Source organism: Lepus europaeus, chromosome X (genome assembly GCF_033115175.1).
Source record: "Lepus europaeus isolate LE1 chromosome X, mLepTim1.pri, whole genome shotgun sequence".
Lineage (NCBI taxonomy): Eukaryota > Metazoa > Chordata > Mammalia > Lagomorpha > Leporidae > Lepus > Lepus europaeus.
The window spans coordinates 64,941,310-64,965,151 of NC_084850.1; positions in this window are offsets into that span (position 1 = coordinate 64,941,310).

Genomic DNA, 23,842 nt, shown 5'->3' on the forward strand with positions numbered 1-23,842 from the left:
TTTTGATGGGTTTGTCCCTGTCTGATTAGCAGCTTCTTCCCCAAAATTGTGCTTGAAAACCCAGTAACACCAGCCCCTTTGTGCTTTTTCTCTCTTGGAGACCCCTCCAGGCCACTCTGGCTGGAGGTCTCTTACTTAAATAAATCTTGCTTTTAAATACATCTGGATTTTCTCTTTGCCTTGTCTGCTTAGAAATTCTTCTTCCATGTGAGACAAAGAACTGAGGTAATAATCTCTTTTCTGCTGCCAGAGTATTTTGGTTGTTTATTTTTTTTAACTAAGTAAATTCTGGATACCAAGACATAGAGAGTTACATCACTATGTTTTATACTTTCAGAGTACCTCATTACACTGATGTATAATAATTTAAACAGCCACATGTAGATAGATTCTTCCATTATGGCCAGGATACTGCTACAGAGTAACAAAAAGTGAATCAAACAAAGAAGCCATTATAGAAAAGTATACAGATTAGAGTTATAAAATTTGAAATTTTAAGTGACATCTACAAAATGGCATACTAGGAAACTCGAGACCTATTTATTTGTGAAAACATGAAAAACAACAAGAAATTCATTAAACTAACCTGATAGGAAATCTGCAAAACAGTCAAGTGTCTATAGCAACCAAGTGATTCATAAGAAGTCACATTTACCAGAATAGAAAATTTTGTAGAATTCTTACTGGTCTTGTTTCATTACCTCTCTGATACACATAGTCTTTGAAAACATGAAAGCTCACTCCCAACTCTCTTTTGATGTTGGAAGAATAAGCCTTATTTGTAATGTCATGACATACCTAGAGATGACTAGGATGACTCCTGTCTCTTTCATCTAATTTGCATTTCAGGAATGTAAAGTCAGTGAGCAAGACTTGTGAAAGGTGCAGGAGGACTGCAGAACAACAAACTTGGAGCAAGACATTAAAGGTAGGAACACACAAGGCTCCAAGGAGAAGCTGGGTTGGACTCTAGGAAATGAGGATATCCTAAATAGCTATTTATTGTGGAGGAACCATAGTAAGTTTGGATTCTAAGCCTACATTTCTCTATGGAATGTGAAAGAAAATGATATAAGAAATATTATAATTGTTTTCGTTTGCTTTTCATCAGTACTTATTGAGTGCTACTTTGTGCCAGGTACACAACACTGGTTTTCAGGGATACTAACAGTAAATAAGATGGTCCCTACCCTCAAAGAGTTTACATTTCCATAGTTAAACTGCATCTCAACTATTCAGATAACAATTCCACCATTTTCAACGGCTATCCCCTCCTTTTTTAACATAATCACATGACCAAGAAGAATTATAAAATGTCAGAGCTCAAGAAAACTTTTGGTATTATTCATCTGGCTCTTATTTTACAAAGATTTTTATTTACTTATTTGACAGAGTTACAAACAGAAAGAGGGAGAGACAGAGAGAGATCTTCCATCTGCTGGTTCACTCCCCAAATGGCCACAACAGCCAGTGCTGGGCCAATCAGAAACCAAGAGCCAGGAGCTTCTTCAGGGTCTTCCCTGTGGGTGCGGGGGCCCAATTACTTGGGCCATCTTCCACTGCTTTCTCAGGACATAGGCAGAGAGCTGGATCAGAAGAGAGCAGCCAGGATATGAACTGGGACCCATATGGGGTGCCAGCACTGCAGGTGGACACTTAGCCTACTACACCACGGTGCCAACCCCACCCTCATGATTTATACTTGGGTTCCATTCTGCTCAGTGGCACAGGCTGCGGCGTGCTAGATCAAGGATACAGAAAACAAGTTCACTCACATCCTGAGGAGCTAGGCTTGAATCCTAGCAGCTCAGGAAGACTGAAAAATTAAGTATGAGGAAATAAGCTCTTGGCAGGCAGATGTTCCCTGGAAGCCACATGGCATTTGCTTTGTTGAACTGTGAGGGAAAGCATCTGTCCCACTGCTGGGTCTTAGTCCACCCTTACAAGGATAGACTGGGTCCGAGGAAAGGTAAGTGCGCCGCTCGCCCGTTCCCCAGCCTCCCGATCCCGGAGACAATCAGACGCAGCGGGGAGCCAAGTCTAGCAAGGACTCATTTACTTCGTGCGAAACAGAACCTTTTATAGCACAAAACTGCAGAGTCATTGGGGCAGGGCTAAGGACCAACCAATCACTTAAACGGTCATTTTACGGGGGGATTTCTATAGGACTAGCCATATGTCTATACACTTGTTACTAGTTTTGTTACCTCCCCTGATGTTGCACAGCCAATTAGTTTTAGTGGTAAACAACTTTGGATTCCACCCACCTTACTTCCTTTGGGTACCATCATGTAACTAATTTCCCCACATCCCACACAGTTCAGCATTAGGGTGAACCTGATCCCTATGATTTGTCACAAAGCATTGGATGGAACAGAATGTCCATTTAATTGAATAGGGTTTAAATTATAAAGTCTTGGGCATGGCACTGTGGTGTAGCTTGCTAAGCCTTCTCCTGCAGTGCCAGCATCCCATATCAGAGCCAATTCATGTCCTGATTGCTCTTCTTATTCAGCTCTTTGCACATGGCCTGGGAAGGCAGTGGAAGATGTGTGAGACCAGGAAGAAGCTCCTGGCTCCAGGCTTTGGATTGGTCAGGCTACGGTCATTGTGGCCAATTGGGGAGTGAACCAGTGGATGGAAGAACTTTTGCTCTGCCTCTCCCTCTCTGTCTGTAGCTCTACTTCTCAAATTAATTAATTAATTAATTAAATATTTTAAAATATTTTTAAAAGCATGGGATATGAGAAACTATTAAAAATTTACTTAAATTGGGCCAGCGCCACTGCTAGTCCTAGGCTAATCCTCTGCCTGTGGCGCCGGCACCCCAGGTTCTAGTCCCGGTTGGGGCGCCAGATTCTGTCCCGGTTGCCCCTCTTCCAGTCCAGCTCTCTGCTGTGACCCAGGAAGGCAGTGGAGGATGGCCCAGCTGCTTGGGCCCTGCACCTGCATGGGAGACCAGGAGAAAGCACCTGGTTCCTGGCTTTGGATCGGCGCAGCGCGCCGGCCGTATCAGCCATTTGGGGGGTGAACCAACGGAAAAGGAAGACCTTTCTCTCTGTCTCTCTCTCTGTGTCTAACTCTGCCTGTCAGAAAAAAATTACTTAAATTGATATACAATGCATAAAGCTATATTTTGTGTCATCAATAAATCTCTCCTTCATTTATAAGTAGCTTGTCTCGGGTATTTTGTTGTAATAACAAAAAGTTAACTAAGACAACAAATTGGTACCAAAGAGTGGAATCATTACTGTAATGATACCTGCAGACATAGAGGAACCTTTGAAATCCGTTAATGGGGAGATGTTTGAAAACCTGGGCAAGCAGGCTAAGGAAAGCCTTGAATGCTATACACAGAGCATTATAAGTGATTCTGGTGATGGTTAGAAGACCAGAATGCAAATAGAATGTGGATAGCAAAAGCCATGCTGGTGAGGCTGCCGATTGAAATGAGAGCTCTGCTGTGAATTGAACCAAACACTACCATGTTATAGCACAGGAAAGAACCTAACAATATTGTGTCCATGTCCTGAAGTTACATGGGAGTCCAAGCTTAAAGGGAATGGACTAGTTTATTTGGTGGGAGATATCTCAAGGCAGCAAAGCATTCAGGCTGTTTCAAGTGTGTTATTGGCTGCTTTAAGTAAGTTTTACAGTGAGAATCAGGAGCAACCAGCAGAATGGAAAGATTGTATAAATTCACAGCCTAGCCAGAGAAGAAAAATAAAAATGCATGTTCAGGACAGATTAGATAATGTATATGCTAATTGAAAAGACAATAGGAAAAAGCATTGAGGGGCATCTCCAAAATCTTCAAGGCCACTCAGAGGTCTGGAGATGCAAAATTGTTTCGTGGAGCCCCAGTGCACTCTGTGGGCTTGCTCAAGACCTACTTGGCATTCTTTCCATTGTGTTCATCTGCTTAAGCACTCTATGGCTACATCCATAATGCAAATGGGCCTACTTGCAGTAGACCTATCATAGTCCACATGATGCTTGTTTTGCATGTGTGCAGAGTGCAAAAATCATGGGATCTTTGTGGCTTCCACCAAGATTTCAAAGGAAAGCCTGGGAGGTAAGGCAGAATTGTTCTACAGAGTTGGGGTCTTTGTATGGAATCCCAGATAGGGATATGCCTAGTGTAGCTGTCAGAGTGGAATTGCAGTGGAAATTTAAGGAAGATAGAGAGGGCATCATGTACAACACTTCCAGGGAATTGTAAGCGGTATGCAAAACCAGCCTGAGAGGTTAACCATGTGAATAGAGATCATCAGAGCCATAGAGGCATGGAGGCCTCCACGTAGATTTCAAAGGGTGTTTTAGACAACCTGTGGATCTAGGCAGAGACTTGTCACAGGTGGATAGCCTCTGAGGGATCCACCTCTGTCCCCTCCCCGCCCCGCCATACACACTTGAGTAAAGCAAAGTAGATATATGGTGATGGAATTGTTGCAGAGAATCTCCAACAGGGTAAATTCTAGTACAGCTGCAGCATCAGGACTGCCACAAAGACCCCAGAATTTTAGAGCCATCAGCATGCAACACCAAACTGGGAAAGCTACACAGAGGAGACTACCATCTGTGCGAACTGAAGTTTGGACTACAGCCTGCAAAGCTGTAGAGGCAGGGCTACCCACGCTCTTAGGAGCCCAGACCTTTGAGACAATGTCAGACTTGGAGCCTTAGCGTTTAATGTTTGCCCTGCTGGGTTTCAGTCTTACTTTAGGGAAATTACTTCTTTTTCTCTCCTTTTGTAATAGGAATTTATACCCTGTGCCTGCTCCATCATTGTATATTGGACTTGTACATAACTTGTTTTGTATTTTTTAAAAAAATTTACAGTGGCTCATAGCTGAAGGAGTTTACCTTGAGTCTCAGATAAGAATTTGGATTTGGATTATTGAGCAATTCTGGATCATTAAGACTTTGGGAATCTTGGAGACTATATGAAAATCTGACTAACAACAAGAAAAAGGATAACCAATTACATTCACAAAATAAAATCTATGAAAACTGGCATTTTTACAAAAGATTTTACTAATGTGGTAAGGCACAGTAGGTAATAATTACCAATATCTCTTATGAATATTGATGAAAACACTCTAAAAATACTGGTAAGCAACATTCAGCAGCTTATTTAGAGGATTATGCATCAAAATCTAGTAAGATTTATTCTCAGAATGCAAAAATCATTTAATACATGAAAATCAATGCAGTCTACCACATTCACAAAAGGAAGCATAGATACCACATGATCATATCAATTAGTGAAGAAAATCCATTTGAAAAAGCTCAATGTCCTTTCAGCATTAAAAAACACCACAATAAGATAATACTGAGAAAATATCTTTGTGCACATAATAAAAATAACATGAAAAACCTCATGTTAATAATGACAGCTAAAATCATACTCATTAATGAAAAATTTTTCTTCTAAGATTAGAGTGAAAGGTAGCATACTCACCTTCTCCAGTTTTCTTCAGCATAATAGCAGAATTGCAACCTGAGAAATTAGATAATAAAAAGAAATAGGGGATGGCCGGCGCCGTGGCTCACTAGGCTAATCCTCCGCCTGCTGCACCAGCACACCGGGTTCTAGTCCCGGTTGGGGTGCCGGATTCTGTCCCGGTTGCTCCTCTTCCAGTCCAGCTCTCTGCTGTGGCCTGGGAGTGCAGTGGAGGATGGTCCAAGTGCTTGGGCCCTGTACCCGCATGGGAGACCAGGAGAAGTACCTGGCTCCTGGCTTCGGGTCAGCACAGCGCTGGCCCTAGTGGCCGTTTGGGGGGTGAACCAACGGAAGGAAGACCTTTCTCTCTGTCTCTCTCTCTCACTGTCTAACTCTTCCTGTCAAAAATTTTAAAAAAAGAAAGAAATAGGGGACAACACTGTGGCATAGCAGGTAAAGCTGCCACCTGCAGTGCCAGCAGCCCATATGGGTGCTGGTTTGAATCACCAGTTGCTGCTCCACTTCTGATCCAGCTCTCTGCTATGGCCTGGGAAAGCTGTAGAAGATGGTCCAAGTCCTTGGGCTCCTGCACCCACGAGGGAGACCCAGAAGAAGTTTCTGGATCCTGGCTTTGGATCAGCCCAGCTCTGGCAATTGTGGCCATTTGGGGAGTGAACCAGCAGATGGAAGACCTTTTACACACTCTCTCTCTCCTCTCTCTCTCTCTCTCTGCCTCTGCCTTTCTGTAACTTTGTCTTTCAAATAAATACATCTTAAAGAAATAAAGCTCATGCAAAACAAGACAAAAAAACTAAAATTATCTCTGTTCACAAATGATATAATTCTTACTTGTAAAAACCCTAAAACTTTTGCAAAATACTGTCAAATTAATGAATTCAGCAAAGTTTTAGGACAAAAAATCAATACTCAAAATTCAGTTATGATTTTATACATGAACAATAATCTCAAAAGAAAATTTAAAAATAATTGCTGTGCAAAAATGAAACTGGACCCCTACCTCTCGTCATATACAAAAATCAACTCAAAGTAGTACAAAGGCCTAAATATAAGAACTGAAACTACAAAACTACTAGAAGGAAATCTAAGGTAGATACATTGAGACATTGGTATAGGCAAAGATTTTTTTAATCCCAAAAATATAGACAATAAAAGTAAAATAGACAAATGGATTATATTGAGCTAAAAAGCTTTTTCACAGCAAAGGAAATTATTAAAATGTGAAGAGATAACTTGCAGAATGGGAGAAAGTACTTGCAAACTAACCTTTTGTCAAAGAACTGATATTCAGAATATGAAAAGAATTCAACTCAATGTCAAAAAAACACAAATGATACAAGTTAAAAATGAGCAAATACCTGGATAGAGATTTATCAAAAGAAAACATACAAAACCTTGACAAATACACAAAGAAAGTGCTTAGCTTCAATAGTCATTAGAGAAATTATATCAAAATTGGGGCCAATGTTGTGGCACAGTGGGTTAAGTTTCTGCGTCCAATATGGGTGCTGGTTTGAGTCCTGGCTGCTCCACTTCCAATCCAGCTCCCTGCTAATGTACTTGGGAAAGCAACATATGATGGCCTAAGTACTTTGGCCCCTGCACCCATGTGGGAGACTCAGATGGAGTTCCTGGCTCCTGACTTTGACCTGGTCCAGCCCTGGACTTTGCAGCCATTTCGGGGAGTAAAGCAGTGGCTACAAGATCTCCTTCTCTGTCTTTCCTTCTATCTCTGTAACTCTGCCTTTCAAATTATAAATAAATATCTGAAGAAAATCAAAACCACAATGAGGTATCATGTCACTCTGATATAGGCCATGAATATATTAATTTCCAATCCAGGTTCTTGCCCTCTGCAAAGATAGAAACACTAAACTGGTACTAGTATTATGTGCAAATAGAAAAGGGAATTATTTAGCAATAGGGGAATAAACACACATTCACATGTGAGTATGGACCACCCCACACAGAAGAATACCCAGCATGAGTGGGCCAAAGAGTTGCCCATAAACAAAAGAGTGAGAAAAACAGAAATAGTAACTCCAAGTGAGAACAGGAGAGATCCATCCAAGAGTGGAAGAGAGTGGATGAAGTCTGTCCTAGACTCATCCCCAGCTAAAAGAAGGCAAATAAGAGCAGAATGTCCTAATGCATGCTATACTAGAAAGAGAGCTCTTTCCTATCTTCCACCTCTTTTATAAAGAAGGGTATGGTCCTCTATCATATATACAATTGGGGTGGGTTCTGAACATGTGCCCTGGTTCCAGATGTGACAGGTGCATCCTGGGAAGGTGGGCATATTCAACTGACAATTAAATAGACAGCATCACTTTGCAGGGGTACAAGAGTTCCAGTTTGCCCAAACTTTAACCAATTACATTATATCAACTCCAGGTAAAATGGCTCATATTTGTTGTCTTTTTAGACAACAAATAACTAATGCTGGTATGTGCAGAAAGGGAAACTATTATTTACTGCTGATGAAAATACAAGGTCCTGATAACCTGACCTCAGTGGTTTCTTTTGCTCAGCTCTGCCAAATTTCCATTGGATTTCATCTTCTACGCATTCAAAATACTCATAAGTACCAGAACAAAATGTTCAACTATGTGACTCTTTGTGTTCTTCTAGCATACTATCTCAGAAATGTCTTTCCTTGTCGTCACTTAGATAACTACTAAATTACTCCAGATTGTGTCATAATGTCAACCAATTAAGGAAGAGCTCATCAAGTGTGTCCCAGAATCCAGAATTGGACATATCCCATTCATAGTCTTATAGTACTCTGGCATACATCTATCACAGCATTTACCTTTATACTACCAGTATTTATGTAATTTTTTAAACTGCAACTACATTGTGGGAAGAAGTAATTATATCTTTTAATTCTATGTTCTGGTACTAGTCTCAATAAGTACTTTAGACAATTGAATTAAAATCTATAAATAGCTTGAATTTGGTGTTTTGTTACTATATTAGATGTGAAAAATATGAGATAATCTTGATTTTCCAAATAAAATTATTCCATCAAGTTTGTATTTTTAGAATATTTACTCATTTATTTGAAAGGCAGAGAGGGAAAGACAAAGAGAGAGAAAGAGACCTTGCATCTACTTGTCTACTCCCCAAACAGCTCCCAGTGAATAGGGTTTGGCCAGGCTGAAGCCATGAGCCTGGTGCTCCATCTGGGTTTCTCACATGGGTAGCAGGGGCCCAACGACTTGGGTCATCCTCTGCTGCTTTCTATCGCACATTAGTGGTGAGTTGGATCTGAAGCAGTATATCTGGAAGTTCAATTGGCACTTTGATAAGGGATACTGGTGTCCCAAGCAGTAGCTTAACCCACTGCCCAACAAAACCAGCCCTAGGCCCATATTTTCAAAATATCCTGTCAATAAAAAAATGTAACTGAAGAATGTTGAAAAGGTTATGGAGAAACGTAGGTTAAAGAAGCTGAGTTATGTAGAATCTAAAAAAGTCAAACTCACAAAAGTAGACAGTGAAATGGTGGCTACGAGAGGCTGGAGTTGGGGTGGAGTAGACAGGGGAAGGGGAGATGTAAGTCATATATTACAAGGTTTCTATTAGGAGGAATAGGTTCTTGTATATACTGCCAAGAATGATGAGTATAGTTAACAGTGATGTATATTTAAAAATATCGGAAAGAGTAAATTTTAAATGTTTTTCCAGAAAGAAATGATTAACATTTAAAGTGATGTATATGTTAGTCAGCCTGATATGATCCTTCCACAATTTACACATGCATTGAAATGTCACATTGTATCACATAAATATATACAATTTGTCAATTAAAAATGGACAATTATTTATCAATTAAAAGTAAAACAAAATGATATAAAAATAAAGCAAGTACTTTTATATTAGCATCAAAATAATAAAATACTTAGGAAAAATTGAATAGATGAGGAGAGGGTTTTGTAGATTGAAAATTACAAGAAGGTGCTATCAGCAAAATGGCAGACTAGGAGGCTTCCGATTATCCTTCCACCCATAGATGTACCAAATAAACATCCACACGTGGATAATTTTCCTCTGACAGAAAGCCAAAAATGAGTTGAGAGACTCTTGAATACTCAGCAAATGTTGAAATGAACAGGAAAAGTGGAAACACACTTTCCCACAAATCCCACATTGAACATGGTACCTTACAATCAGGAAGGCAGCTAATTATTAGCTTCTTCCTTAGGAGTGAAAAGCTTGTGGCACATATATAGCAGCCCAGCTTTAGTGATGCCTGTCAGAGGTTTGGCTTTTGGATCCCTATCTATGGGAAGCAACATAGAATTAGAACTTGGAAGCTTCCCTAGAACACAGAACAAAGAGGTGGTTTTGAGTGGGCACATAAGCACTCCCAGTGACTAGACCTTGGGATCAATCCAGCTTCTAGATTCTTCCTAGAAAGGATGTCTCTGCATACTTTTCTAACTATTTCCTGGGCTTCTGGCTTCCAACTATCCTACTTCTGGGAGCCTACAGGATAGATAATGAACAGACCTCCTGGAGCTTGCATAGGTGGGCAGGCACTCCCCATATCATCTTCTTCAGCTTTATCCAACATTAAATCAATGTGCGCAGATCCTCCTGGAAGATAGATGTTCTTTCTCAAGTGTCCCAACATCTGCAGCTCCCACTTGAGGCTATGCATACTAAATTGTCTACCCAGAGGAGTATTATTAAGGAACAAGTATTCATATATTTGTCTGGAACACACACTGAGAATAAAGAGGTTGCTGCGCATGGGCACATGAACATTCCCAATGCCTATAACCCTGGGATCAGTACAGCTTTCAGTTTCTTCCTGGAAATAACTTTTGGCTTATTGGCATGTTTTATGCACACTTTTCCAGCTGCCACCAGATGATCTGGCTTCTAACTACCTTGCTTTGGGAACCAACGGGGAAGATGAACAATAGATGTCATTCAGTATTACCACAAGTGTGTGCACTTCCTGGCTCTTCTCCCCTGGCAGATTCTCCTTGGAGGGAAGTTGTAAGACCTCTGCATTCCTGAATGAAAGATAGAAACACACACTCTCCCTCTCTATCTTTTTAAGAGATTTTATTTATTTATTTGAGAGGTAGAGCTATAGAAACAGAGAGGGAGAGACAGAGAGAAAGGTCCTCCATCCGCTGGTTCACTCCCCAAATGGCCACAATAGCTGGAGCTGGGCTGATCTAAAGCTAGGAGCCAGGAGCTTCTTTCAGGTGTCCCACATGGGTGCAGGGACCCATGCACTTGGGCCATCCTCTGCTGTTTTCCCAGGTGTATTAGCAGGGAGCTGGATTGGAAGTGGAGCAACCAGGACTCGAACCAGTACCCATATGGGATGCCAGTTCTGCAGGGCAGAGATGTAACCTACTGTACCATAGTGCCAGGCCCCCTTTAAGTTATTTTCTAAGGGTAGAATTTGAATAATTTGTAGATAAAGAGGAAAGATGTCCACAGAAAATCAAATCCATACATGGTATTTTGAGAGAAGGAACAGGATTAATTTTTCTAACAGCAACATTAATAGTAGTAAGAACTAATATTTAATTTGTCCTTACTATGTTTGAGAAATTATGCTCAATACATACTTTCGCTAACTCCATTTTACAAGTGAGGAAGTGACTTGGGCCATCTTTCACTGCTTTCCCAGGCCACAGCAGAGAGCTGGATTGAAAGTGGAGCAGCTAGGACTCGAACTGGTGCCCATATGGGATGCCAGCACTGCAGGTGGAGGATTAGCCCACTATGCCACAGCGCTGGCCCCCTGGCTTGGAGGTTTTATTGTGGTTAAGGAAAGGGACTGGGGTAAGAGTTCCCATGTACAGGCAACCGCTTGTGTGGTTTGACTCTTATCAACCACAAGGAGGGAACACCCAGGCATTCTTATCAGCTTGCACTGATGTGGGGAACAGAGAAAGAGGGAGTTGCCAATGCTCAAACATCAAAAATTATATCAGACTCCTCATTACATTTCATTTCTAATATATAACTGATGGCTGAAAGATGTTATGTTTAATTTAGTTTGTTTTAATGAATTTTTCAGTATTTTCTGATGCCTGTACTCCATAAGGAAAGTCAACATACTAGCTTTTTTTCTTTTAAGATTTATTTTATTTATTTGAAAGGCAGAGTTACAGAGAGAGGTAAAGCCAGAGAGAGAGAGAGAGAGAGAGAGAGAGAGAGAGGTCTTCCATCCACTGGTTCACTTCCCAAATGGCTGTGATGGCCAGAGCTGAGTTGATCTGAAACCAGAAGCCAGGAGTTTCTTCTGGGTCTCCTACATAGGTGTAGAGGTCTAAAGACCTGGTCCATCTTCTACTGCTTTCCTAGGCCACAGCAGAGAGTTGGATCAGAAATAGAGCAGCTGGGACTCGAACCGGTGCCCATATGGGATGGTGGCACGGAAGGTGGGGTTTTAACCCACTGCGCCACAACACCAGCCTGTCTTATTTGCAGGCCCAGCATTGTGTATTCTGAGAAGTGATAGTGTGACCTGATCACTATCAATGATGTCTGAAACTCTGATGTGGATAAGAAATGACCTATTGAGGCCTTATACTGTGGCTTCAATGTGTAGACACAGTGTCACTTTGGTTTAGATTTGGGATATCTATGAGTCAAGAGATTCTAAGAGGGACCTGTGTTGTGGTGCAGAGAGGATTAAGCTGCTGCCTACAACACCAGCATCCCATATTGGAGTGCCCATTTGTGTCCCAGCTACTCTGTTTCCAATCCAGATTCCTGCTAATGTGCCTGGGAAATAAGGTGATGACAGCCCAACTACCTGAGCCCCTGCCATTTATGTGGGAAATTTGAATGGAGTGCCAGGCTACTGATTTCAGCCAGGCCCCACCCTGACAGTTGTGGCTTTTGGGGAATGAATGAGTAGATGGAAGAGCTCTTTCTATCTCTGTCTCATCATCTCTATCATTCTGCCTTTCAAATAAATAAAATACATCTTTAAAAAAGAGATTCCAGGCCGGCGCCGTGGCTTAACAGGCTAATCCTCCGCCTTGCGGCGCCAGCACACCGGGTTCTAGTTCCGGTTGGGGCGCCGGATTCTATCCCAGTTGCCCCTCTTCCAGGCCAGCTCTCTGCTGTGGCCCGGAAAGGCAGTGGAGGATGGCCCAAGTCCTTGGGCCCTGCACCCGCATGGGAGACCAGGAGAAGCACCTGGCTCCTGGCTTCGGATCAGTGAGATGCGCTGGCCACAGCGGCCATTGGAGGGTGAACCAACGGCAAAAAGGAAGACCTTTCTCTCTGTCTTTCTCTCTCACTATCCACTCTGCCTGTCAAAAAAAAAAAAAAAAAAGAGAGATTCCAGGCCGGCGCCACGGCTCACTAGGCTAATCCTCCACCCTGAGGCGCTGGCACACTGGGTTCTAGTCCCGGTCTGGGCGCCGGATTCTGTCCCGGTTGCTCCTCTTCCAGTCCAGCTCTCTGCTGTGGCCCTGGAGTGCAGTGGAGGATGGCCCAAGTGCTTGGGCCCTGCACCCACATGGGAGACCAGGAGAAGCACCTGGCTCCCGGCTTCGGATCAGTGCAGCAGCCATTGGAGGGTGAACCAACAGTAAAGGAAGACCTTTCTCTCTGTCTCTCTCTCACTGTCTACTCTGCCTGTCAAGAAAAAAAAGGAGATTCCAAGAATTTTTACCACAAAGAAGGCAACTATTAAGAAGGCGCTGAAGAGTTTGCAAAAATGTAGAGATAGGGCTATTTGCTGATGAGGCCATTAAGTGCTAGGGTGATTATTTGAAGTTTGATCAGTTGTACTGATCGTTGGATTCATCCTGTATCAGGAACATCCTGGATGAACAATGGAAAATAGCAACATTCTACTGAGCTCCATTACAGGCAAACACCCATTACTGTTCACTTGATTGATCCCAAGAGGCTCTCCAGGTAGCCAGTACTGTGGTATCTGGTAAGATACTGAGAACAGGGTAGTTGAGTCAATTCCTGCTGTGAGTGGGATAGGTCAGAGGGCCCAAGTGTGGAGCCATCCTGTAGCAAGTATCACTCTCTAAGCATGCCTAATTCCAAGTGCTGCTTCCATGAGTCAAAGCCTAACAGAAAGCTAGTTATTCAGGGTCACAGGCTCAAAGGATGTGAGAGACTCTATTTTAAGGAGATCTCAGGATATGGCTAGCAATTGCTGCTATATAACTCAGGTCTGGGAAGGACAGTTTTTTGGAACACCTGCATTCCATATCAAAGTACCTGGGTTTGAATCCCAACTCTACTTCATAATCCAGTTTCCTGAAAATGCCCATCCTAGGAGGCAGCAGGTGAAGGTTCAAGTACTTGGGTCTTACTCACATGGGAGACCTGAACTGAGTCCTGGGCTCCTGGCTTCAGCCTGGCTTAGCTCTGACTTTTTTGGGCATTTGAGAAGTGAATCAACATATGGAAGATTCTCTCTCTCTCTCTCTCTCTCTCTCTCTTTTTCTCTCTTTCTTTCTGTGTGTGTGTGTGTGTGTGTAAAATACACAAAAATAAATAAATAAATAAAATTTATAACAAAAAGTCTACAGGCAATGTATGGGCATTATGAGATTTAGGAGTAAAACTTTCACAGCAAAGGGGTGTCTAAAGGCAAAAATAAGAGTGTCCATCAAACCATTTTGTGGGCGGGAGCCCTAATCGAAATGGAAAGTTTTCACATAACAACATCAAGGAGGTTAAATAAAATTTATATATAAAAGTATGTTGCTTCTAGAAACCAAATAAGCCAAAATATTCCTTTGGGTGCTCAGAAGTGCAACAGCTGTTTCTTGACAGTGTCAGGAATGTGCAGCCCTTGTTTTACCAAATGATTTTCAGGGATTTAATCAATGTAAGAAGGCCTTGCACTATGTGTGAGGCAACCTCCTATGACATATTTTGTAGGTTCTCTGGTATTTGTTATGTCCTCAGTAATTATATAAAATATGTCTACTTGGAATAGGGTGTTATCAATGTAATGCCATCCTAGGCTTCTGGAGAAAGATCGATGTAGCTATGTTGTTGCCTGCAAAGATTGTGTGGGATAGCAAGACTTTTAAGTTGTTCCATGTTCATCTTAGTAAAGGCCCATTGTTTTTCTTCTAAAGTAAAGGCAAACTGATGCTGAAAGGTTGTTGAATTAGGAAATGAACAGAATGCATTAGCTAAATTTATAATAGCAAAATATTACCAGATGCTCTTTGGATGGAGTCAAATTTTAATAATATTGGACATGAGGGCTTAATTGATGGGACCATAGAATTAAAGTTGCAGTAAGCCATTATGAAATGGCATTAATTTTTTTCACATGACTACGAACAAAACAAATGGGACTGTTAACAGTGAGAAGCAGGGTAGACAATTATTTCTTAATCCATTAGATTGTTTTTAGTTTGAATAGTTGAAGAGTTTGTTTTAATTTACATTGAGTTATATTATCTATTTTAACTGGAGGAGAGAGAGTTCATGGGTCCCATTTTGTCGATTCAATTTATGAATGCCAATAAGTTAATTTAATTTTCAATTTATTGCTCATTTGATCAGTATGTCCATGTCCATTGTGGGATATTTTAAGGCAATGGGTAGTATGACAATTGCAAATTTAGGTAAAACAATAGTTCTGATTGTCAATGTGAGGCATACCTACTTCTCTTCTATTTTATACTTAGGTTCTCTAAGACTATAAGGTGTACTATGTTTAAGTTTGGTGAGATCCCCATGAATACCTGTGATTTGAGCTTTAGTATTGGTTTAAGCTCATGAAGATTTGCCAACAAATATGTTTCAGCAAATATTAAAGTTATTTCAGGACGTATATTTTACATGAGAATAAGTCAATCAGCAAACCTTTTTTTGAATAAACTACTTTACTAAATTTTGGATTTCCAGTTTGATCAAATTGTGGACCTGTGCTTCAATATTTTATTTATTTTCATTTCCTTTGTTCCTTCTCTTCATTATTTTGTTTCTGTATATGCTTACAGAAGGTTGTCATTACTTATATTTATAAATTGTTTTTGGCCCTCTGCATCCATAGGTTCTGCATATATGGATTCAATAAATGATGGATCAAAAATATTTGAAAAAAGTTGTATCTGTACTGAATCTCTATAGACTTTTTGAAACATTTTAAAGTGGCTATCCTTATTTTCAAAGATTTACTTTCTTTATTTGAAAAGCAGAGTGACAGAGAGAGAGAGAGACAGAGAGTGAAAGATCTTCCATTTATTGGTTCACTCCCCAAATGGCTGTAATTGCTGGAGCTGAGCCAGGCTAAAGCCAGGACTCTGGAGCTCCATCTTGTTCTCCCACATGGGTGTAAGGTACCAAGTACTTGGGCCAGCTTCTGTTGCTTTCTCAGCCGTATTAGCAGGGAACTGGACTGAAAACAGAGCAGCTAGGACTCAAACTGGCACTCTCATATGGGATGCTGGTGTTGAAAGCAGTGCCTTAAACCACTGCAACACAATTCTTTCTCTCAGTAATAATAACTCATAAATTCATGAAGCTGACTTTTCCATCACAGATCCAGAGACCTAGTGCACAATCATTTCAGGGAAGAGTCTATGGCAGCTTCCATAGGTTCACCTCCAAGGACTATCTCGGGATTTGGCTCCTTGCTTTCTGGCAAAATGCTCCACAATCATCCCAGCCACAGTTCAAGCTGGCCTAGGCAGAGCTCATGTGGCCACTCAGAAAGGACCAAGCAACAAACATTGGCATCCAAATGGTACTGACTCTCTAGAAGCACAGAATTGAAGGGTGATGGCAATTTCCACCAAAATCTCAAAGGAAAGCCTGGGAAGCCAAACACAGCTCTGTTGCTGGGCATAGCCACTGCAGAGAATCTTCACCAAAATTATTAGTAGAGGCATGGTTGTGATCTCTGCTCTTGAGACTTCAGGAATGCATAGCCACAACTAGTGTACAATGTCCATCAGGAAAAGCTCCAGGTAACAGTACTCAGATAGTCTACAAAAGCAGCCAGGTGGGCTGTGATCAACAAAAACAATGGGGACAAGGCGATCAGAGATCTTGAGGGCCCATTCCTCCACAAGGTGTAGACCAGATGCTAAGTACAGAGCTTTAAGATTTTATGTTTATACTATTAGGATTTGGCCTTGCTCAGGGCATGTAACCTCTTTCTTTCAGAATGTATCTAGAAATGTTTATCCTTTGCTGGTTCCACTACTGTATATTGAAATTAGATAACTTGTTTTTGATGTTAGAGTTTCAGAACTACAATGTGTTACCATGAATCTCAGATAAGACTTTGGAGTTGGCCTTTCAAGTAATGCTGGAAAAAGTCAAGACTTTGAGATTGTTGGGAATATATGGACTATACAAGGGGATGCCAAACACTTCACAGAAACAGAGGTAAAAAAACATTCTGGTCAAAAATGTTTGAAACCAGTGCTTATCAAGGGTCTTCAAAAAGTTCACGGGAAACATATTATGAATAAACTATGCATGGATAAATCAAAAGTTTAAATCACACATACAAATAATCTGATAAACTATCAGATTTTCAGACTAGTATATCATTAAAAAGTTAATTCATTTAATTTAACACAAAAATGTACAATTTGAGATACTAATTGAAGAACAAGGTTAAGTATAAAGAAAATTAATGATATTCTATAGTTTAAATATGTTTACTCCTTTTCAAAACTCCTGAGTTGTGTCAGTGTTGGGTGGTGGGTGGTGGGGTGTTCCACACTCAAAGGAACAGGTTATTTCTTTTAAAGATTTTTATTTATTTATTTGAGAGGTAGAGTTACAGACAGTGAGAGGGAAAAGCAGAGAGAAAGATCTTCCTTCCATTGGTTCACTCCCCAAATGGCCGCAACAGCCGGAGCTGCACCGATCTGAAGCCAGGAGCCAGGTGCTTCTTCCTGGTCTCCCATGTGGGTGCAGGAGCCCAAGCACTCAGGCCATCTTCCACTGCTTCCCAGGTCATAGTAAAGAGCTGGATTGGAAGAGGGGTAGCTGGGACTAGAATGGGTGCCCATATGGGATGCTGCGCCACAGGCAGAGGATTAACCTACTGCGCCACGGAGCCAGCCCCAAGGAACAGATTATTGAGAGGGGTTTATGCTGCCCTCCTTGGACTGGGTTGATTCTTGGAAAAATGAATGGGTTTTCACTCCCATAGCATTGGATCTGTTATCAAGAGAGTAGGTTGCTTTAACGGTAAGCCACTCCTCATGAGTGCCAGTCACTTGTACACTTGCTTGCCCTTCTGCTTTCTGCTATGAGTTGAAGCAGCATCACACCCTTACCAGAAGCCAAGATAATGGTGCCATACTCTTGGACTTACAGACTCCAGAACTGTAAACTAAATAAGTCTCTTTTCTGTATAAAGTACCAATCTGTAGGTAGTTTGTTAAAGAAGCAGAAAACGTAGGCAGCATTATGTGAGATAAAAATTATACTTCTACTGCTCATATAATATAGATGCTTTTGAAAAAATATACATATGAATATATATTTTTGCATACTCAATTATAAAAACAATTACAAAAACAAGCCAATTAGAGTAAAGCAAAGACAAAAGGAGAGTCTGTATGACAATGTAGGAGTACTTAAGTCAATATGCCATTAAGAAATATTGATCTGTAGAGGGGAATGGGGGAGGTATTTTTATTTTTTATTTTTTTATGTTTTTAACTTTTATATAATGAATATAAATTTCCAATGTACAGCTTATGGATTACAGTGGCTTCCCCCTCCCATAACTTCCCTCCCAACCGCAACCCTCCCCTCTCCCACTCCCTCTCCCCTTGCATTCACATCAAGATTCATTTTCAATTCTCTTTATATACAGAAGATCAATTTAGTATACATTAAGTAAAGATTTCAACAGTTCGCACCCACATAGACACACAAAGTGAAACATACTGTTTGAGTACTAGTTATAGCATTAAATCACAATGTACAGCACATTAAGGACAGAGATCCCACATGAGGAGCAAGTGCACAGTGACTTTTGTTGTTGACCCAACCAATTGACACTCTAGTTTATGGTGCCAGTAACCACCCTAGGCTCTCATCATGAGTTGCCAAAGCTATGGAAGCCTTCCAAGTTTGCCAACTCTGAACATATTTAGACAAGGTCATAAAAGACTGGGTGAGGTTAGCAACCAATGATCCTAAGAGTGGCATTAACCAGGTCGGAACAATTATACAGCATTAAGTGGGGAAGAGGACCATCAGTACACACAGGTTGGGAGTAAAGCCATTGGTGGTAGAGTAGAGGTTATGATTGCAAAGGAATGAGGCCCAAGTGTGCTAGACAGGGTCTAGAAAAAAGGACAGAGTCATTATTAGAGGAGCTAAGAAAGGTGCTGTCTAAGCTACAATTAAGTTTTCTGATTGAGAGGCAAATAGAACCTGACAGAAGGGGCTTGATAATAACCTGTTGGGCTTTAGGCCTAGTAAGTTAAGAAGCCCAGACCTATCTATCTCTTCACATGGGGTATATCCTAAGGGAGGTGTGAACCTCCTAGGGGAAGGCACTCTGTTGACTTTCATTACTTGGCTGGGCTGGGAGGAGAGCTTGCCAGGTAAAGGCAGGGGGCATCTCTAACAAGAAATTTACAGTTCTGCCTGCAATGTTGCTGACCCTACTTGGCTGTCCCCTCAACTGCAGTGGTCACTTTGGAAGTTGGGCTGAGTGAAGGGCTTTTCAGCTTAGAGCCAATGAGATCTGTGGCTCTGTCCTGGGCATCCTTCGACTCCAGGGCAGGTCCATTTCCAGTGATCCAACTCTTGGCAGAGCTGCTCTATTTGGCTCTTCACAAGTTGACTTCTGCTGAAGCCCAGGCTTACCACATTGAAAGCCACTGCAGTGGACTGGCCTGTTGGGTCTCCTTGAGGGCAGATCACTGTACAGATCAGCCATTAATAGGCCTGCCACCCATTGCTTCTGATGCCGAGCTTTCTTTTCCTCCTGGTTTGTGTTAAAGCAGACCAGAGGATGCAAGTCAAGGGAGTGCCCAAGTCCCATCTCACATCTTCGGTGGCCTGAACTACAAGTCTATAGTCACAGGCATGTTCTGTAGCAGTTTTTCTAAGGTAGACAATGCCCATGAGGAAAATTATATTCTCACTTTAAAACTTTCTTTCCCTTTGGTCTGAAAGGGAGGTTTTTTCTACTTACTGTATACTTCGCTGATGACGAAGTAAATCTAGCTATGAGATTATTATTTAAGTTCTTATTTTGGCTATGCTATTACAGAAAAATGTTAGCCATCATTTTATAAGGTCTAAAGATTAAATTGTGCATCCTACAGATTCCTTTATAATAGAATTAGTTTCCTACCTTGAAGAGAATAGAGAAATGAAAGAACAAGTTGGGCTTAGAATAGAGAAATGAGGGAGCAAGTCCTAGATCGCTTGCTGACAATAGCAATATTACATGAATACTTAGCAAACCGTTTCAACCATTAGATAACAACTTAAGAAAACATTTACCAGAAGGTCCAATGCCTTCTATAAATTTTAAGAATCATGTATTTGGAAACACCTCTTAAATATCTAACATGGTGTAGTTTGTTTAACCAGTAAACTTAAGCACAACCATATAAAATGATTTTAGTTTTTGTGTTTGTTGTTTGGCATGTTGGAGATATTTGGTTTCTTCACTGTGGTGTTTTTTCTTGTTATACTATGGCTCTAGATTTAGTGGACTGTCTGCTTTCAATGGAGACTTAGCGGCTTGAGATGAGTGTGGCCTGAGAGCTCTGTTTGGTTCCTCGGGTTGAGGGTGTGTCAAGATGACACTCCCAGGTTAGGTGTGGTAAATCTCTCTTTCTTTCATTCTTTTTTTTTTGATTCAAAAGGGAAGTAATTCCACACAGCTGAATGTAATTGGAGGTAGTTAGCAGGCAAATGATATACCCACAGGAGCCAGAGATTGGAAGCTCTTTCCCAGGGACCACACAGGGAATCTCTGCTGCCCTCAGTGTGGGCTCCAATTCTCCTGCAGTCTCCCACTGGGTTGCCAAGTTAGATCCTAATCTCCTGTTATTTCACCCCTCCCCCCAGAGTCAGGTGTTTCTGCTAGGCTCAGGGCCGGTGCAGACCTGAGGTCGCCCTGCTCATGAGGTTTGTCCAAGATGGCGCCTGCTCTTTGTCTTGCTCGCCTTTGAGAGGTGAGTGGAGAGGGAGAAACTCGTGTCCGTATCGGTCACTTTTTTTTTCTCTCTCTCTCTTCTAGTTAGCCTGGTGAACTTTTCCCCACTGGGTTTCAAGCCTCGTTCCCTCTAGTCTCCTCTTTCCACTTTCCCGCTGGTGTCTCGGGCTGTTGAGGTTTGGCTCACCTCGTGTTCCAGCGCTGGAGTGTTGATTCTGCCACTGGTGTCCCAAACTTGGGCTCCCATGCTCTCCACGCAGGTCCACTGTGAATCACTAGTTCCGGAAGAGTTTCCTCTGCTGTTTCTTCCCCTACTCTTCCTTGACCCTGCAGTATCTCCACTTTTATTAAACTGTCTCTTCCAGGACTATCAGTGTGCTCCCTTCCTCTTCCGCCATCTTGCTGCTCTCCCGGGGGAGGTATTTTTAAAATATTCTGGGTTGCCTGCTTGTTTATTTTGTTTCAATAATAAGTCTTTATAACCATAATGTATGTTAACAACCTTTTTTGAAATGACTTTTAGAATAGATGATTTATGTAAAAGCACAGGAATCGGATTAGATACTCAGTAAATGTTCAATAAATGTTAGCTAAAGCTTTTTGGAAAATTTGTGGTAAAGACCTTAGAATCATGCTTCAGTTTTCTTAAACTTGAAATACTGACTCTCTACATCAAAATCTTCACTAAGTTCTGGCCAGATGAGATTAAAATTAGGTAAATTATGGTATAAATGAAATAGTGTCTAGGATTAAATCAATATTAGAATACAAGAATTCATAAATAACAATAGGGTTGATGATAATAGTGAAACATTATAATTCAAGAAATGTTAAAATAATAATAGCAATAATAATGGAACTCTAAGACAGTAAAAAAATGCCAGAAAGGGAAAAATAAGCAAGAAATTACAATGTGTAGAAAGAGGCAGTGTATTTCCTCATATTCTATAGAGGAGTTTTATTTAGAAATTGTTAAGTAGTGAATTAGAAGTTTAATTATGGCCTTTAAAACATAAAAATAATAATGAGGACTCTCAAAACAGATTCTAGTATGGCAATGACATCACCAAAATGGTGGAATAAGTGTTTTTCAACTTTCCTATCCCCTGTAGAAATCCAGGTAAGAGGTATTCAGTGGGAATATTAGTACCGCAAATATTACAGAACTCAGAGGTGAGGCTCTGATGCTTTCTTCCACTGCAGATATAAGAAAAACTGCAACAGGACGTTAAGGGGGAATAGTCTTCTTTAACCAAGATTCCCTTCTCCTAAGCTGGGATAGCACCACATGCAGAGAATTCTCATGGGCTCATGGTTTCTAAAGTATGAAAAACAAGTAAGATGTGGACACTCATCTCCCCTCTCCCCCATCACTGGAAATTTTCTCCTGTCTTGACACATGGATGTCATCATAAGCGCCAGTGTAGCTAAGCTACCTAAGGCCAACAAGACAAACTAGAGAATAGGGCTAGCACTACCCAGAACATAGTATTTACTGATAATTGTGTACTCTAGCCAGAAGAAATACCATATCAGAGAGGATTTGTATAGCAGCACCACACCACAAAAATCACCCACAGGTTTTCTGGGACCTAGTCTTAACCACTTTTTCCACACTGACCTGAGTCAGACACTATGTAATCCTCATTGCTCACATGAGATCCATGGTAAATCTGGGTTTAGAGCACCCTCCAGTGCTGAAATAGCTGGAACCATTACAGGCTTAGGCAACACAGCAACCAATCTGCTCAGCGATTCTGGATAGACCAACTAAACAGTACAGGGACTGTCTCACACACACACACACACACACTTGCAGAGAGAGAGAGAGGGAGGGAGAGAGAAAGCCAGATAGCGAAGATAAGAATAAATGTCTAATTCTTCAGTACACAGGCATCAATGAAAATCCACAAATATCAAAAATAATCAGAAAAATATGACCTCAAGAAATGGCCCCAAATAAGGTGCCAATAAATGGTCTTTAAGATATATACTTGTATGATCTGTCATGCAAATAATTCAGAATAGTGGTTTTAAGGAAGTTCAGTAGGTGCCAGCATTGCAGTACTTACTGCAGATTAAGCTGCCACTTGTGCCTCTGGCATTCCATATTTGAGTGGGAATTCAATTCACAGTTACACTACTCTGATTCAGCTTCCTGCTAAAGAAATCATGATTAGTGGAATTCATCATCATCAGAACTACCTTACTAGCAATGCTGCAAGGTGTTCTTCAAACTGAAAGAAAAGAATGCTAATATTTAACACAAAAATATTGAAGATATAAACTCACAGGTAAAACTAAGAAAGATGAATTCAGAGTATTAAAATGTAATCATAGTGTGTGGAAAGTAATTAGATCTTTTTATGAATATTAACAAAAATGCTAATAATACCTACAATGATGTGTTATGACAAATACAATATAAGAGAGGTACAATTTGACATCAAAAATTCAAAATGTGGAGGGATAATGGAATTAAATTATACAGTTCCCTTTTCTTTTTTATGATCAAAATCTGTTTTTACCATTTAAAGCATGTATAAGATATTTTTATAAGCTTCATACTATCCACAAAACTAAAACATAACATACTGAAAATACAAAAACAAAAAAATCAAAACATGCTACTAGAGAAAATCACTTAGCCACAAAGTAATATAGAAAGACATGAAGAAAGAAAAAAGAGAATCTATAAAGCAGCTAGAAAATAAGTAGCATAATAGTGTAAGACCCCAGAAAGGTGTCTCACAATTCTACCGACCCCAGAAGCACGAATTCCACTCCAATCGATGCAAAAGCAGAGGAAAGTTTATTACATCTGCGCAGATGGGCCGTCTCTAAGCACAACAGCACCCTCTGGTGCAGTGCAGGAAGAGAGGCCCCGATCATCAACCGCGCAGAGTATTTAAGGCTTAAAACCACAACATTAGCATATCTCCACAGCATTACAAAAGATCACAAGATAAACCACAGCATGACAAAACAAATCACAAGGTAAAGGGTTTTTCCAGGGTAAAGGAACAAAGTACTTGAGCAAGCACAAATACGGGGTCATCGTGACCAAAAACTTAACATAGCTCCTAAAATAATTATCACATGCTCAATTATCTCATGAAAGCATTTTGCAAGCCCAGCTATTTTGCACAGAAGCAAAACAGTATGCAGTTAGCTCAAGCAACTCCATTTTAACCCCATCCTGCCTTATTTTCTCAATAGTATTAATAAATATTTGCATATCAGTAAAT